Source organism: Stegostoma tigrinum, chromosome 2 (genome assembly GCF_030684315.1).
Source record: "Stegostoma tigrinum isolate sSteTig4 chromosome 2, sSteTig4.hap1, whole genome shotgun sequence".
Lineage (NCBI taxonomy): Eukaryota > Metazoa > Chordata > Chondrichthyes > Orectolobiformes > Stegostomatidae > Stegostoma > Stegostoma tigrinum.
In genome coordinates, this window is record NC_081355.1 from 12783050 (window position 1) to 12798663 (window position 15614).

General features: G+C 44.7%; 1 protein-coding gene across 1 annotated transcript in view; it reads right to left on the minus strand.

The window, feature by feature from the left end:
• Positions 1-12555, minus strand: part of ripk1l (receptor (TNFRSF)-interacting serine-threonine kinase 1, like) — a 51251-nt gene extending 38696 nt beyond the window's left edge. The window contains exon 1 of the mRNA XM_059652403.1: positions 12459-12555. The gene's annotated coding sequence lies outside the window, so the exon portion shown is untranslated. The remainder of the gene's footprint in view (positions 1-12458) is intronic.
• Positions 12556-15614: the final 3059 nt, after the last annotated feature.

A 15614-nucleotide genomic window follows, 5' to 3' on the forward strand; every position in this document is an offset into this window, starting at 1 on the left:
CAGTGGAAAGGTAGTTTTTCGTTTAGTGAATTGATGCAGAGGTAGAACACTTGGGTGGTTATAGGAATAGGAAGGGTTTAGAGAGGTATGGGCTAAATATTGGCAAAATGGGCCTCGATCAGTTTAGGATAACTTGTCGGTGTGGACAAGTTGGACCGATGGATCTGTTTCTGTGCTGTGCAACTCTATGACTCTTGCAGGATGCCATCGGTGTGCATGTGGAATCTAATTCCGGGCAGCATTTTGGCAAGGAGGCTATTGGCTACTCTAGCATGGATGGATGGGTGTGGAAACAGGCCATTGGTAGAAATGTTCTAACTACACTTGGATATGTGAAAATGACAACAAAGAGGTCATCTTTAACTACTTACAGCTAGTTGATGAAGGAGGAGACCAGAAGTCAAGCTTGTCTCAGTTTTAAATTGATTCACAATGTAAGGGAAGGATTATAATTGTAGACTTCCCAATGCTACAACCCAGCACCAGTCAATAAGTGATCTTTAGAAGCTCTGGGTTCACATCCCACTTTCCCCAGAAATGTGGTTAAAATGGCTACAATGAATCGACATGGTTGGACATGTCCTGAGACACTTCTGCAGTCAGTGGGTCTTGAACCTGGGCTTTCTGGCCCAGAGGCAGGGGGACACTATTCCACAAGACACAGTTTTAAATATTTTCACCCACCTGTTCAGGGATGCTATGACACACCTCCGGAGCAGGTGGGACTTGAACCACTGTGCTCCAAGACACTGCTTGATAATTTTGTAATTTACAAGCACAGACCATCGGAGCACTCCACCCTTTACACAGCCAACTCTCTTTCTAAAGGCTTTGAGAATTATGGTGGGTACTGCTTGCTACCTCTCTAAAGACACTTGGGCCCAAACTTAATGATACGGAGTTTTTTTTCCCCCCCTTTATTCATTCATGGCATGCAGGCACCGCTGCTAGGCAGCATTTATTGCCCATCCCTAATTGCCCAGAAGGCAGTTCAGAGTCAACCACATTGCTGTGGGTCTGGAGTCACATATAGGCCAGACCAGATGAAGATGGCAGTTTCCTTCCCTGAAGGACATTAGTGAGCCAGATGGGTTTTTCCCAACAATTGACAATGGATTCATGGTCATCATTAGCTTCTTAATTCCAGATATTTTACTGAATTCAAATGCCACCATCTGCCATGGGCAGGATTTGAACCTGGGTCCCCAGATTAACAGTCCAGTGACAATACCACTAGGCCATCACTTCCCACCAGTGTGGTTGGCCGTGAAAAGGTTACACTTAACAAGGAGAGATGACGCACCTTGATCACAATCGCAAGGGATACTATTTTTAATTACCTTTGTCAGGTCATTTCGGAGATGCAACAGAGATGGTAACTCTTTGGAGAAATGGAAGCACATTGCGGGAAAGGTGGGCATGGACTTGCAGGCAAGGTGGGCAATACCACCTTCAAGGATTTTGGTGGAAAAGGGAGCTTCCTGTCAGAGCAGGAGTTTGTAAGAACATAGAAGTAGAGGGGGAGTTTTCTTTGAGAATTGCTGATGGGAAGTGTCCCTGCAGTATCTAGTCCGTCTAAGAACATTGATCTAAACTGAATTAATGGAGACATTCTCCTCACGGGGAACAAAGGAAATGAGAAGGAGATGCTAAGATAACAAGGTGCAGAGGTGGATGAAAAGCTCTACGTCAGCTTTCCTGCTCCTCTGATGCTGATTGGCCTTCTGTGTTCATCCAGCTCCATAACTTGTTATCTCAGATTCTCCACCATCGGCAGTTCTTACCATCTCTGAGAAGGAGATGCTCCTGGTTTTAGAAGTTACCCACTAAAAGAGAATGGACAGTGGGTTGAACAAACCCTGGCCATACCGCAGATGACAAGATGGTAAAAAGAAGAGTGACAGGCTTAGAATATAAAAATGTCAGAAAGTGAATCAAGAATGAAAATTAAAACCTGTTATTTAAGCTTGTAATGATGACAACAGACATCCTTTGATGCAGCTCTTTCCAAAGATTCAAAAATGACAATCATGCCAATAAAATCAGGGAAGTGAGGCCACATTGTAGAAAATCACAAACGGGAGACAAAATGCAGAACAGGAACAGACACACACACACACACACACACACACACACACAAGGCACAGCAGTAGAAGTGTATCATATGGCTCATCGATGTCTGCTCTGTCATTCAGTGTGATCATCACTAACCTGATAATCTACAACTCCACTAATGGGTCTTATTCCCATTACTTTTGATTAATTTACTGATTAAACATGTCTGTCTCAGCGTTGAATATACTTAGCAGCCCAGCCTCAGCAGCCCTCTGTGGTAAAGAATTCCACTGATTCACAAACCTCTCCGAGAAGAAATTCTTTCGTAAAGACTGTCTTAAATGGACAACCCCTAATTCTGAGATGATGCCCTCTCCTCCTGGACTTTCCCATGAGGGGAAACAACTTCTGCCATTAGAAAACAAACATCAAGGGTCTGACTTTCTGAACAAGGATCGTCTCGACATCAGAATCGGGAAGCTCAGATCATTAAACTGGCTTTCCAATTTTTTTCTACCTCTGCCAATAATTTATGTTGCCTGTTTCTCTGTCTGTAGTAAGTATAATAAAGAATTTATGTTGCCTGTTTACAGTTTTAGTTAGTTGTGCTATGTGCAAATACCGTATATCTGTTTACTGGTAGCTAAAGGCCAATTACTTACAATAAATAATAATTACTGTTTAGTACAGAAACCTAGTCTGTACATTCCATCAATCTTGGTGTAAAAGTCAGAAACATTGGGGTACTGTGAGTACTTTTTAAAAATCTTTAAGTTTTGGCACCACGCGAGGAAAAGTTGGGCTATTTGAGTGATTCCAGTGGGTTGTAACACACACTCTTAAGATTCTTTTGAATCATCTTTTTTGTTGACTTGTAAACATTCCCAGTCTCCTGATTTACCAACAACCTTTGCCACATTGTATGTTTTCTCTTGCAATTTGATACTGCTCTTGACTTCCTTGGCAAACCACAGTCAATGCATCGCCTTCCTAAATAACCTTTATCCACACTGGGATATATCTTTACTGAGAGTCATGAACTATATACTTAAGTGGGGGGGACACGGGGTCAGTTAGCTGGTTGGCTGGTTTGCGTTGCAATGCAATACAAATAGTGTGGATTCGATTCCTGCAACAGCTGAGGTTACCATGAAGGACTGTCCTCAGTCTCTACCCTTGCCCGAGAGGTGGGGACCCACAAATTAAATCATCACCAATAGTGTCTATCTGATGAGAGAACAGCCGTATGGTCCGGTGGGTCTATGGCGACTTTTTTATTTTCTTAGTAATCTGCAATTATTCCTCAAACATCATTTCTGCTAAACTTCTTCCCCAGTCCATTCCAATCAGCTCTGCCATCAACCCTACATAATCACCCTTGTTTAAGCTTAGGATAGTTGCTTTCAATCCAAGTTTCTCACTCTCAAACCGAATGCTAAATTCCACCATGTTATGGTCTTTGTTCCCCAGGGGATTTTTAACTCTGAGATCATTTATTAAAATTACCGCATTATCTGATCTAAAACAGCCCGACCCTTATTGGATCCACAACATATTGCTGCAGGAAACTGTCCCTAACATACTCTATGAATTCTTCCTCATTGCTACCTCTGCCAATCTGGCTAACCCAAGCTAGCTGAAGATTAAAGTTACTTGTGGTTCGTGTATTGCCTTTTTAAACATGCCCTTATTATCTCATGATTTATACTTAGTTCTAACAACAGCTGCTGTTAGGGACTATATACGCAGAATTGTTATGGTACAAAAGAAGGCCATTTGGCCCATTATATCACCACTGGGCTCTTCAAATGAGCACAATTATCCAGTGTCAATCTCTTGCTTTCTTCCTTTTTCACTACATATTGTATTAACCTAAACAACTATCCAATATCCTTGTGAAGTTCTCAGTCAAACCTGCCTCCACAACACTTCCAGGCAGTGCATTCTAACTCCTCAAGGAGCGAAAATGATTTCTTTCAAATCATATTTTCTCCTTTTGAAAATCATTTTATATCTACACCCTCACATTCGTGTTCCTTTTACTTCCACTGATGTCTTCTTCACTTTGTTATTTCTAACCTCCACCCGTACAGATTCTCCATTATCCGCTATACCAGGTCATGCAAAGGTAGCTTTGAACTCAAGCTCAATGAACATCATTTCTGGGCTACATGGGGTGAAATCTGCTCAACGCCTTCACCTCCTGACCAGTCTCCCTTCATCCTTGGTAAAACTGGGAGTTCCTGTTGACACTTGGAATTAAAAAGAGGCTGATTACAATTTTCCCATTGATTTCAGCCTTCCCATGGGTGGTGAGGGGGTATACCCTCTGCCTGGAGGCGGCCTTCTGGTGAAATGCCAGGGACTCAGCACCCCACACAGGCAGACCCATAAAGGCCTTCTCTGGCTGTCTGAGTGCAGCAGAAACTGCAATTTGCATTGTGAGAGGACCCCACTCCCAGCCGCAAGTTCTGATTTTTAGTTTGCATTAAAATTGGAGAAAGGGCTCCTTCATTTTGAAACACCACCTCTTTCACTTAGCTTCCATAGCAGTCTACTGCTTCTTCCAAGAAAGTGGGGGTCAGTTAGCTGGATGGCTGGTTTGCGATGCAGAATGACACCAAAAGCGTGGGTTCAATTCTCGCATGGGCTGAGGTTACCATGAAGCACTCGCCTTCTCAACATCTCCTCTCTCCTGAGGTGTGGTGATCCTCAGGTTAAACCAACAGTTGTCGCTCTCTCTCTAATGAGACAGAAGCCCGATGGTCTGGTGAGACCAGGGTGACTTTTACCTTTTAACTTTCAAGAAAGAAGGCTACTGATTGGCTTTCTAACTTCCAGCAATATGCCCTACTGGATGGCAAGCCTGCCCTCTAGAAATTAATTGGTTGCCCTCAGGAAAAATATTCCACATTTTTCAGCTTCCATTTCGGCCCAACAACCGAGTTCAGGAGCCTACGAGGTAAATCCCTGTGTTCAACTTGCATTTTCATCATCTTCAAATTCTCAGTCATGTTCAATCTCTATTATTTTACCCTTTGAATACACATCTTACTTATCCTCCGGGTTTTTGAGATGCAAATTCTGATCTATAGGCTCCGACTGCTGCTGTCAAAGTGAAGTCCCTCCAACAGCTAGGGCTTCCAGGATTTTAAGTCCAAACAAAGCTTTGCAAGATTTAAGTGGACAGTGTTACTGGAGTAATTAGTTAGGTTGGAGGAAACCCAAGAATACCTTTCAATGGAATAAGTCAGACCAAAGTATCCCAAATTGATAGTAAAGAAAGCTTCAGATAAATCATTGATTAATCTCATTGATCAGTTTCTGAAATAGTGAATCAAGAATGGTCCTGAACTACTTCATTTTGTTCGATTCTGAAAGACCCATACCCTTGCTCCCATCATCTTATATTGGCAGAAGCCGCATTGGTCTGTTTGAACAATTACACAGCAGTATTATGAATTGTTAGTGATGGCACAAAAATCATGCACATACATTGAGTCATAGACAACGCTAACTCTCCCTGGCAACAGCCTGAAACTAAATTCATCTGTTTGCAATATTGGTTGATCCAGAGATGGCTTTCAGACCCTGATTTTGGTGCTATCACTAACACTGTTTCCACCCCTGTAATATTTTTCAATTTTATTCTGATCTCAACTCATCTGCTTCTGAGAATGTCAATCCTGCCTTTGTTACTCTAAACAGGGTATTCCATTGCCCACCTGGCTGGTCTCCCACCCAATCCCTCTGCCACTTGAGGTCATCACATTTGCTGCCATATCTTTACTCACACCAAGTCCTGTTAGCTGACCACGCGTGATTTACTTTGGCTCCTGGTCAAGGGATGTCTTAATTTTAAAATTCTCATCCTTGTCTTGCCCCTCCCTGGCTTCTTCCCTCCTCATCGTTGTCATCTCTTCCAGCCTTACAAACCTCTGAGCTAAGGTTGGGGTGGGGGGAGGGGGTGAAATAGTGGCACAATGGCTCAGTGGTTAGATTTGCTGCCCCACAGTGCCAGGGACCCAGGTCCACTTCCAGCCTCGGATGGCTGTCTCTGTGGAGTTTGCACATTCTCCTTGTGTTTGCATGGGCTTCCTCTGACAGTCCAAAGATGTACAGGTTAGGTGGATTAGCCATTGGAAATAAAGGGTTACAGGGATAGGGCAGGGAAGTGGGATGTACTTCGAAGGGACAGTGCAGACTCAATGAGCCAAATGGCCTCTTTCCACACTGTAGGAATGTTATGATTCTAAGTGCTCCCTTCTATTTCTGGTCTTTTGTGTAGTTTTAATCACTTCACCACTGGTGGCCATGCCTTCAATTGCCAGGCTCAAAGTCTGGAACACTCTCCACAAACACTCCATCTCTCTTGACCTCACTTTCATCCTTTAAGACTCTTCTCTCTCCGCCTAAACTTTTTGTCATGCGCTTATACGGTTTGGGTCACACTTTAAGTCATAGAATCATACAGTATAGGGGAGGCCCTTCAGCCCATCGAGTCTGTACTAACAAAAACCACTCTAAATCTGCACTTCCCAGCACTGGCCCTTGCCTCGAATGTTATAACATTACAAATGCTCACCCAAGTGCTTTCTAAAAGTTGTGAGATCGCTAAAGCTTACTTCAAGAGGTGCCTTGATACATTTGATCACATTGAAGACACTAAATAACTATGTTGTTGTTAATCTATTGGTTGATTAAAACAAAATTATTTGGTAACTGTCATTTCCTTCTCTGAAGAAAAATTTCCTCTTTTCCTCAAAGCAAAGTCCAGGCAGTCCATGGTTTGCCAATGGATTCCGTTCTGGAGTTCATTCACAAGTTGCTTTGTACGCAAGTCCAAACGTGATGCAGGACAATATAAAGGAGCAGTTTATATATCAGGTCTTTAAAATTACACCCTTACAATGGGATCGTAATTGTAAGTCCAAGTCTAAGTCAGACGTTCATAAATTAGGGATCCCCTGTACAGAAGGTTCTGGAAATAGACAATCAGAAGAACAAGTTGCAACTGTGGAGAAATAGAAATAAAAGGGATGAAACTCATATTCTCATTTTTTGCAAGTTCTACCAGATCTTTTGGAGGGGTTGCTACAATGAGGCCTAGTGAGATGTCTCACGGAACACACCTCATTATCTATTTACCACCAACCCCTCCCCCTCACCCCCCTGCAGCATCCTGACAGCCAATTCTAGTCCCATCTTACCGTAGTCAGAACAACTTCCCGTTCAGCAGATATTTGCCAAAAGACCAGCGTCCCTCGCACCATCTTTATAAAGCCTCTGCATACCTGCCGGCAACCCGTCATTGCCTCTCACTAGCAACATCAGGGTACAGTAACCACAAGGTCAGATCACCCATGACACAGCCAACATGGCTGATGCTCTCTTACCCGTACAATCCCATTCTCTCACTTTAGTTGCCATCTGAACAACAGGCCATGCAGTTTACCTGTTCATAGGTATATCCCGCATGTAGGCCACCCTCCCCCCATCACCACCCGATGTGCTTTTCCCTAAGCCCAGTAATCACCCACATTTCATCATTATGCTGCAAGGAAAGAAACCACAGCTAGGTAATGTTTGGACAAAACATGAGCTTTAATTGACAGCCAGCGAAAGCGAGCACAAATGAATAGTGGCGGCAGTTCATCCTCACTAAATGAACAAAATGCTTGTTTCTTGACCTCAACAACCCATGATCATTGTCTGTAGCCATTTTGGATCCACTGGAACCAGCTGTCAATCAGGTCCTCTCTGCCTTGTAGGGCCCAATGCAGTGAGCCTTGCCATCCATAAGGAGGGCTTCCTCTTCCTCAACCTTCACCTTGGATGACTGCTCTTGTTCCCCTGGATCCTTAGTGTCTATCACATCACCTCACTGCCTGACCCAAATGTGCACTGTACGTAGCCTATTACATATAGCTCCGGAATCCACATTACAGGAGGCAAGTGATTTCGCTGGAGAGGATTTATCAGGATGTGGACTGGAAACCCTCCCTTCCATCTGAAGTTCTTGCTTGTATAACCCTCAGTTCATTGCCACCCTCTGGATCAGCTTTTCAGGCCCGGCTTATCAGAGATTCTGCTGCTCGGATGTCACTCACCCTGACTTTGCTGATTTACGCCAACCCTAGGTTCCCCTAAAATCAGAGAGAGATTCGGATTTCGACTCCCCTTGGAGAGTAAAGAAATCCTTCCTGGTGTCACCTTCTGAATGGTCCTGGCTCAGATTTTAAGGTTATACCTGTTGTTGTTGACTTGCCCCAGCAGAGAAAATAATTTTACTCCACTTTATCAAACCATTTTAAACAATTAGAGCTGCATCTTCTATACTCAAGTGAATGTAAGCCATGCCCCTATGCAAATTGTCCTTCTAATGCAATCCTAATTAATCCTTTTAAGGCTTAAGAATGTTAGATCAGAGTGTTACCTACCATGTGGCATCAAGGAGCCCAAGCAAAACCAGACTTGGTGGAACTGGAGGGAGAATTTTCTACTGGGGGGGTTGGTATCATACTTGGCATAAAGGAATATGGTTATGATTGTTGGAAAGGAGTCATCTCAGCTATAGAACATCTTTGCAGGATGTGATTTCTGACAATCTGCACTGCATACTCTCACTGGCTAGTGGTTTCCCCCCCCCCCAATGGACTAGTGCCCAGAGTGAATGCAGGCGCAGGCACCGTCACCCTGGTCTCTGCAGCTAACAGCTCCTGTAGCAGTGCCCACCCACAAACCAAACAGATATTTCACAGAAATGTAACAATGGGAGCAGCACGAAGATGAGTCTTTGCCCTGTTTTTTACTAACAAGCATGCTTTAAAGAGCTACTGGGCGATTGGATAGGCCACATTTAAAGTGATTTGCAAAAGTAACAAAAGAGGATATGAGAAAAGTACAGTTTCACATCACATTTGGTTTGGGTCTGGAATTCACTGCCTGGCAGTGTGGTGCAGGCAGGTTCAATCGAGGCATTTGAATAGAAACAAAGTGCAAGTGTATGTGGCAGAAAGCAGAACGATGGCGCGAAGTGAAAAGCTCATTTGGGGAGTCAGTGAGATACAATGGGCTGATTGGCCTCCTCCTATGCAGTGACACGTCAGTGATTCTGTGATGCATTTTAAGCATCAATTTGCACAGTCACAGCATAATTCCCACTCTGCTCATCCCTGGTTCCGAGCCTCTCATCGTTTTCTTCTTAATTCATTCATGGGATGTGGGTATCATTGGCTGGGCCAGCATTTATTGCCCATTCTGGGTTATCCTGGAAAAGGTGGTGGTGAGCTGCCTTTTTAGACAGCTTCAGTCCACGTGCTGTACCTAACAATGCCGTTAGGGAGGCAGTTCCAGGAGTATGACCCAGTGACACTGAAGAAAAGGTAATATATTCCAGCTGGGATGATGAGCAGTTTGGTGGGGAACTCATAGGTGCTGGCGTTCCTTGTCCTTCTAGTGGTCCTGGGTTTGGAAGGTCTTTCTCAGGAGCCTTAGTGAATTTCTGCAGTATTGCTTATAAATGCTCCAAACTGCTTCCAAAGGTCAGTAGTGGAGGGAGTGACTATTTGTGGATGTGGTGTCAATCAACTGGGCTGCTTTGTCCTGGATTATACCAAACTTCTGGAGTACTGCTGGAACTCCCATCACACTCCTACCTTGTCCTTCATAGATGGTGGAGAGGCTTTCAAGTATTAGGTGCTGAATTGCTCACAGGAATCCTAGCCTCTGACCTGCTGTTGTTGCCATAGTATTTATATGGTTAGTCCAGTCTAAATTCTGAACAATTTTAACCCCCAGAATGTTGATATTATGGGATTCAGTGATGATAATGCCATTCAATATAAAACAGCAACATTAAGTTCTTTCTTATTGGTGATGGTCATTGCCTAGCATTTGAATGGCACGAAAGTTTCTATCCTCTTGTCAGCTCAAGCCTGGCTATTGTTCAAGTCTTACTGCATTTGAACATGGACTGCTTCAGCGCCTGAGGCATCGCGAACAGTGCAATGTTCAGCACTATCATCAGCAAATATTCCCACTTCTGAGCTTACGATGGAGAAAGATTATTGATGAAGCAAGCTGGATCGAAAACACTACTCTGAGGGGTTCCTGTGGAGATATGCTGGAGTTGAAATGATTGACTTCCAACAATCACAACCATCTTCTTCTCTGCAAAGTATCATACCAACCAGTAGAAAATGCTCTGTCTAATTCCACCAAACCTAGTTTTGCTCGGTCTCTTTGATGCCACACTGTAGAAAACACTTTCATCTATGGCCTGACACTGCCCCAAAAGGAAGCAATTTGGACAGTTTAACATTGCTTTAGTACTTTCGCTGGAAGATCAAGCTAGACCATGTGCTTAGGTTTCTGGAATGAAGCGTCAAGTCACGATCTTCTAACATGATAAGAAATCAGGAGTAGGCCACTTACCAAGAAGCCTGTTCTGCCATTCAATTAGACCATGACTGATGCAATTGTAGCCTTCACTTTATTGACTGCTCCCAACACTTTGGTCAATGAAAAATCTCTCTAATTCCAGGCGCTAGTCTATTCAATGTCTCAGCCTCCAAAGCTTTCTGGAAGAGAATTTCTGACATTAAATACCTTCAGCAGGAGAAATTTAACCTAACCTCCATCATAACTGGACAGCCCTATCATTTAACTGTGTCTCCTGATTCTAGATTCTATGCAAATAGGAAGTGACCTCTCAGCATTTAATTTACCTCAGATTCCAATAAATATAGGTCAAAGCAGCCCAACCTTCATTCCCTTGGACAGGTTAGATGCACGCAGAAGGTTTTCCCTAGTTGGGGAATCTAGAACCAGTGGACAGAGTCCCAGGATAAAAGATAGGCTATTTAGGCCTGAGGTGAGAAAAACTTTCCTCACTCAAAACCCGTGGAACTCCCTCCAGCAGAAAGCTATGTCGGCCAACTGACTGAGTATATCTGAGACTATGGCGGATTCCATTGCGATTTTAAAGGCACCTAAAGGGAGAACATAGAACATTACAGCGCAGTATGGGCCCTTCGGCCCTCGATGTTGTGCCGGCCTGTGGAACCAAACTGAAGCCTATCTAACCTACAGTATTCCATTATTATCTGTACGTTTATCCAACGACCATTTAAATGCCTTAAAGCTGGCAAGTCTACTACTGTTGCAGGCAGGGCATTCCACGCCCTTACTACACTCTGAGTAAAGAATCTACCTCTGACATCTGTCCTATATCTGTCACCCTCAATTTAAAGCTATGTCTCCCCGTGCTAGCCATCTCATCCAAGGAAAAAGGCTCTCACTGTCCACCCTATCTAATCCTCTGATCGTCTTGTATGTCTCTATTAAGTCACCTCTTAACCTCCTTCTCTCTAACGAAAACGAGAGGAGAAAGTGAGAATATAGCATTGAGATAAAGGATTAGCCGTGGTCATACTGAATGGCACAGAAGGTTCAAAGGGCTGAATGGCCTACTATTACTCCTTGTTTCTATGATTCTTTGTTTCAAACCAGAAATCTACCCAGTCAACTTCTCTAACTGCTTCAAGCAGAGACTGCACACAGTATTCTGCCCACATGATAAGTCTGACACTAAATCTACCGATTTTATTTTGAAGTTAGAACATTTGAACATATTCATTTACACAACAAGTCAACATCACATAACTTGACTCTGCTGAAAGTTCAGAGGAAGCAAGTGGATCAGGTTAGGCCAATACTGAGATGGTTCAAATCAAAGTAAAACCTGTTCGCACTGTCAGTGAACAAACAACTCACACAGTTAGAGGGCTACAAGAGGGTGGTTAAAACAGCGCATCTCCAGTCTCTTCGTAGTTTGATTTCAGTCGACAGAATTGATGGGGAGTGGATGGAAAGAAGTTGTGTTTGGGAAATCGGAAGGGGTGGTTGTAAGAGTTGTGCTTGGGCAGGAGGGGGAGAAGTTGATTGGTAAATGGAGAGATTGTGGTTTGCAGAGGAAAGGAAGGAGTTGGAGGGGGTAGCGAATTGTGTTGGGCGAAAAGCAGTGTTTTTGGGGAAGAGGGGTTGTGTTCTTGGCTGGGGGAGGGGGGGTGCGCGTGGAAGGGTCGTGATTCCCAACATCTCACGAACTGTAGAACAGAAACTGGCCGCGGAGCCCGAACTGTCCCTTGCCCAGTAAGTCGCCATTACATTCAGCGGAAAGAGAACGTCGGCGCCACCTTTCCAAGTGCTAGAGTCGGCAGGAAGGGCCGAATAGCCGCGGGCACAGTGAGGGAGGGGGTTTCTACAGGGAAATCTCTGCAGTTCTCGGTATCACTCTTACAGCCCGGGCGGAGTGAAAGCTTCGAGCCTCCTGAACCCTCTCCCTGGGGGATGTAGGGAATAGGCTCTCAGTCTGTTCACCTTCTTCCTGGTGTCCTTACCTGCCCGGCCTGTCCTAGGGAGATCAGCTACATTGCTCTTTCCGCGTTGTTCTTTCCTGCCTACATCCTCTTCCGTGTTGCAAAACAGCCTTCGAGCGCCGCCTATTTGGGAAATACCCTGTAACAAGATCAGCTGCAGCACCTCGTGTCTTAATGTCGAGCAGTTGTTATAAAGTCGTGTGAGTCTGTGTATCTCAATTTTTTTTGACATTTTGTTCCATTAAGACCAGAAAGCTATGCATGTGCATTTCATGTTAGCTCGGTTGTCTGCAAGTTCTGTAGATGACTTCAGTGCATGGAAACACATTTGCAGCTTTCATTTGGTCAGGAAATGCTTACCCCCTTTAAGTTCCAGTAAAAGCAGATGTTATCGATATCGTGATAATGGGAACTGCAGATGCTGGAGAATCCAAGATAACAAAGTGTGGAGCTGGATGAACACAGCAGGCCCAGCAGCATCTCAGGAGCACAAAAGCTGACGTTTCGGGCCTAGACCCTTCATCAGAGAGGGGGATGGGGAGAGGGTTCTGGAATACATAGGGAGAGAGGGGGAGGCGGACCGAAGATGGAGAGAACTGGGCTAGTTTTGGGATGCAGTGGGGGAAGGGGAGATTTTGAAGCTGGTGAAGTCCACATTGATACCATTGGGCTGCAGGGGTCCCAAGTGGAATATGAGTTGCTGTTCCTGCAACCTTCGGGTGGCCCAAAACCAGCCCAATTCGTCCCCTTCCCCCCACTGCACCACACAACCAGCCCAGCTCTTCCCCTCCACCCACTGCATCCCAAAACCAGTCCAACCTGTCTCTGCCTCCCTAACCTGTTCTTCCTCTCACCCATTCCTTCCTCCCACCCCAAGCTGCACCTCCATCTCCTACCTACTAACCTCATCCCACCTCCTTGACCTGTCCGTCTTCCCTGGACTGACCTACCCCCTCCCTACCTCCCCACCTATACTCTCCTCTCCACCTATCTTCTTTTCTCTCCATCTTCGGTCCACCTCCCCCTCTCTCCCTATTTATCCCAGAATCCTCACTCCATCCCCCTCTCTGATGAAGGGTCTAGGCCCGAAACGTCAGCTTTTGTGCTCCTGAGATGCTGCTGGGCCTGCTGTGTTTATCCAGCCTCACATTTTATTATCCTGTTATCGATATAGTTCAAGTTGAGCGGTGACGATGTTTACCCGCCCACTGTCCTTAATTGCACCATGTTGTTTAAAAACTCTTAAACTTCTGATAGCTTCCCAGTGCTGATTGAGGTCTAGCTACACCATCGCTGAGACCTGCCTTGTAGTTAAAAGCGTTGCAGCCAGCACATTGGTATCCTGTAAAGGAGTTTGTGACCCTGAGGTTCCTCATGGGGTCTGAAGCAACTTTAGGGGATGGAGGACAGTCAGCAGCAGAGGAACCAACTCCGTTAGTTTCTGAAACCTCCCTGGACAGTACGTGGTTTCCAGTGAACATTGCAAGGTGTGGAAATCTACCCGTGATCAGGAGTAGTCTGGACAGAATAGAGGGAGAAACCATTCCCACTAGCGAGAGAATCAGAAATGAGAGGGCGGGGATTTAAAGTGATTGGTGAAAGAAATAAAAGCTCCATATGCTTTTCCACAGAATGAGTGATCAGGTTCTGGAACATCTGTGTCTGGGTGTGCTGCATGCAAGTTCAGTTGAGGCATTCAACAGGGAATTAGACAGCTAACTGAAAAGGATGAGTGTGCAGGGTTCCAGGGAGAAGGTGGGATATAGGTACTGAGTGAGTCGTTCATTCAGACAGCTGCTGCAGACAGACTGGTAAGAATAGTCACCTATGCTCTAATTCTGTGAATCAAAGGTACAGTTCCTGATGGCAATAAGTATCCCTTACCCCAACTCCATTCCATCATGCTGCTTGGCCTGCTGTGTTCATCCAACTCCACACTTTATATGGTTAGTCCTGTTCAGTTTCTGGTAAGCCCCAGGATGATGATAGTGAGGGATTCAGTGATGTTCGTGTCAGTGACTGTCAAAGACGATGGTTAGATTCTGTATTGTGGAAAATGGTCATTGCCTGGCATTTTTATGGTGCAAATGTTACTTGCCACTTTTCAGCCTTAGCCTGGATATTGTTCATGTCATTATGCATTTGGACATGTACTGCTTCAGTATCTGAGGAGTCATGACTGGTGCTGAACATTGCACGATCATAGCAAACATCCCTATTTCTGACTTTATGATGGAGGAAAGGTCATTGATGAAGGAGCTGAAGATAGTTGGATGAAGGACACTATCCTGAGGAGCTCCTGGAGCTGAGATGACTGAGTTTCAACCACCATAGCCTCTTCTTTTGTGTCAATTATGACTCCAACCAGCAGAGTGTTTCCCTCTGATTCCCACTGACTCCAGTTTTGTTAGGGCTCCTTGATGCTGCATTCAATCAATTGTTGCCCTAATGTCAAGGGCAGTCACTCTCATCACAGCTGAGGTTTAGCTGTTTTGCCCATGTTTTCACTCAAGCTGTAATGAGGTCAGGAGCTGAGTAGCTTTGGATGAATCCAAAGTGGGCATCGTTGAGCAGGTGCTGCTTGATAACACTGTTGATGGCACCTTCCATCATTTTTTTTGGTGATCATGAGTAAACCTAGGGGACGGTAACTGGCTGGTTTGAATTTGTCCTGCCTTTTGTGTACAGGACATACCTGTGTAATTTTCCACATTGTCTGGTAGGTGGCAGTATTGTGGCTGTATTGGACAGCTTTTTCAGTGATATCAGAGATAATAGGAAGTGCAGATGCTGGAGAATCCAAGATAATGAAAGTGTGGAGCTGGATGAACACAGCAGGCCAAGCAGCATCTTATGGCAAGTTCTGGAGCACAAGTCTTCAGTACTATTACTATAACGTTGTCAGGGCCCTGCCGTATCCACTGCTGCCACTTGTTTGTTGATATCACGTGGGATGAATTGAATGGGCTGACGGCTGGCGTCTGTGATGCTGGAGACCACTGGAGAAGGCTGAGATAGATTGTCCACTTGGCACTTCTGTCTAAAGGCTGTTGCAAATACTTCAGCCTTGTCTCTTGCACTGATGTGCTGAGCTCTCCTATTATTGAGGATATATTCATTACAACACGAGAGGTCATTTAACTGTGGGGTAGAATTTTCCCAGTCCCTGAATGATGT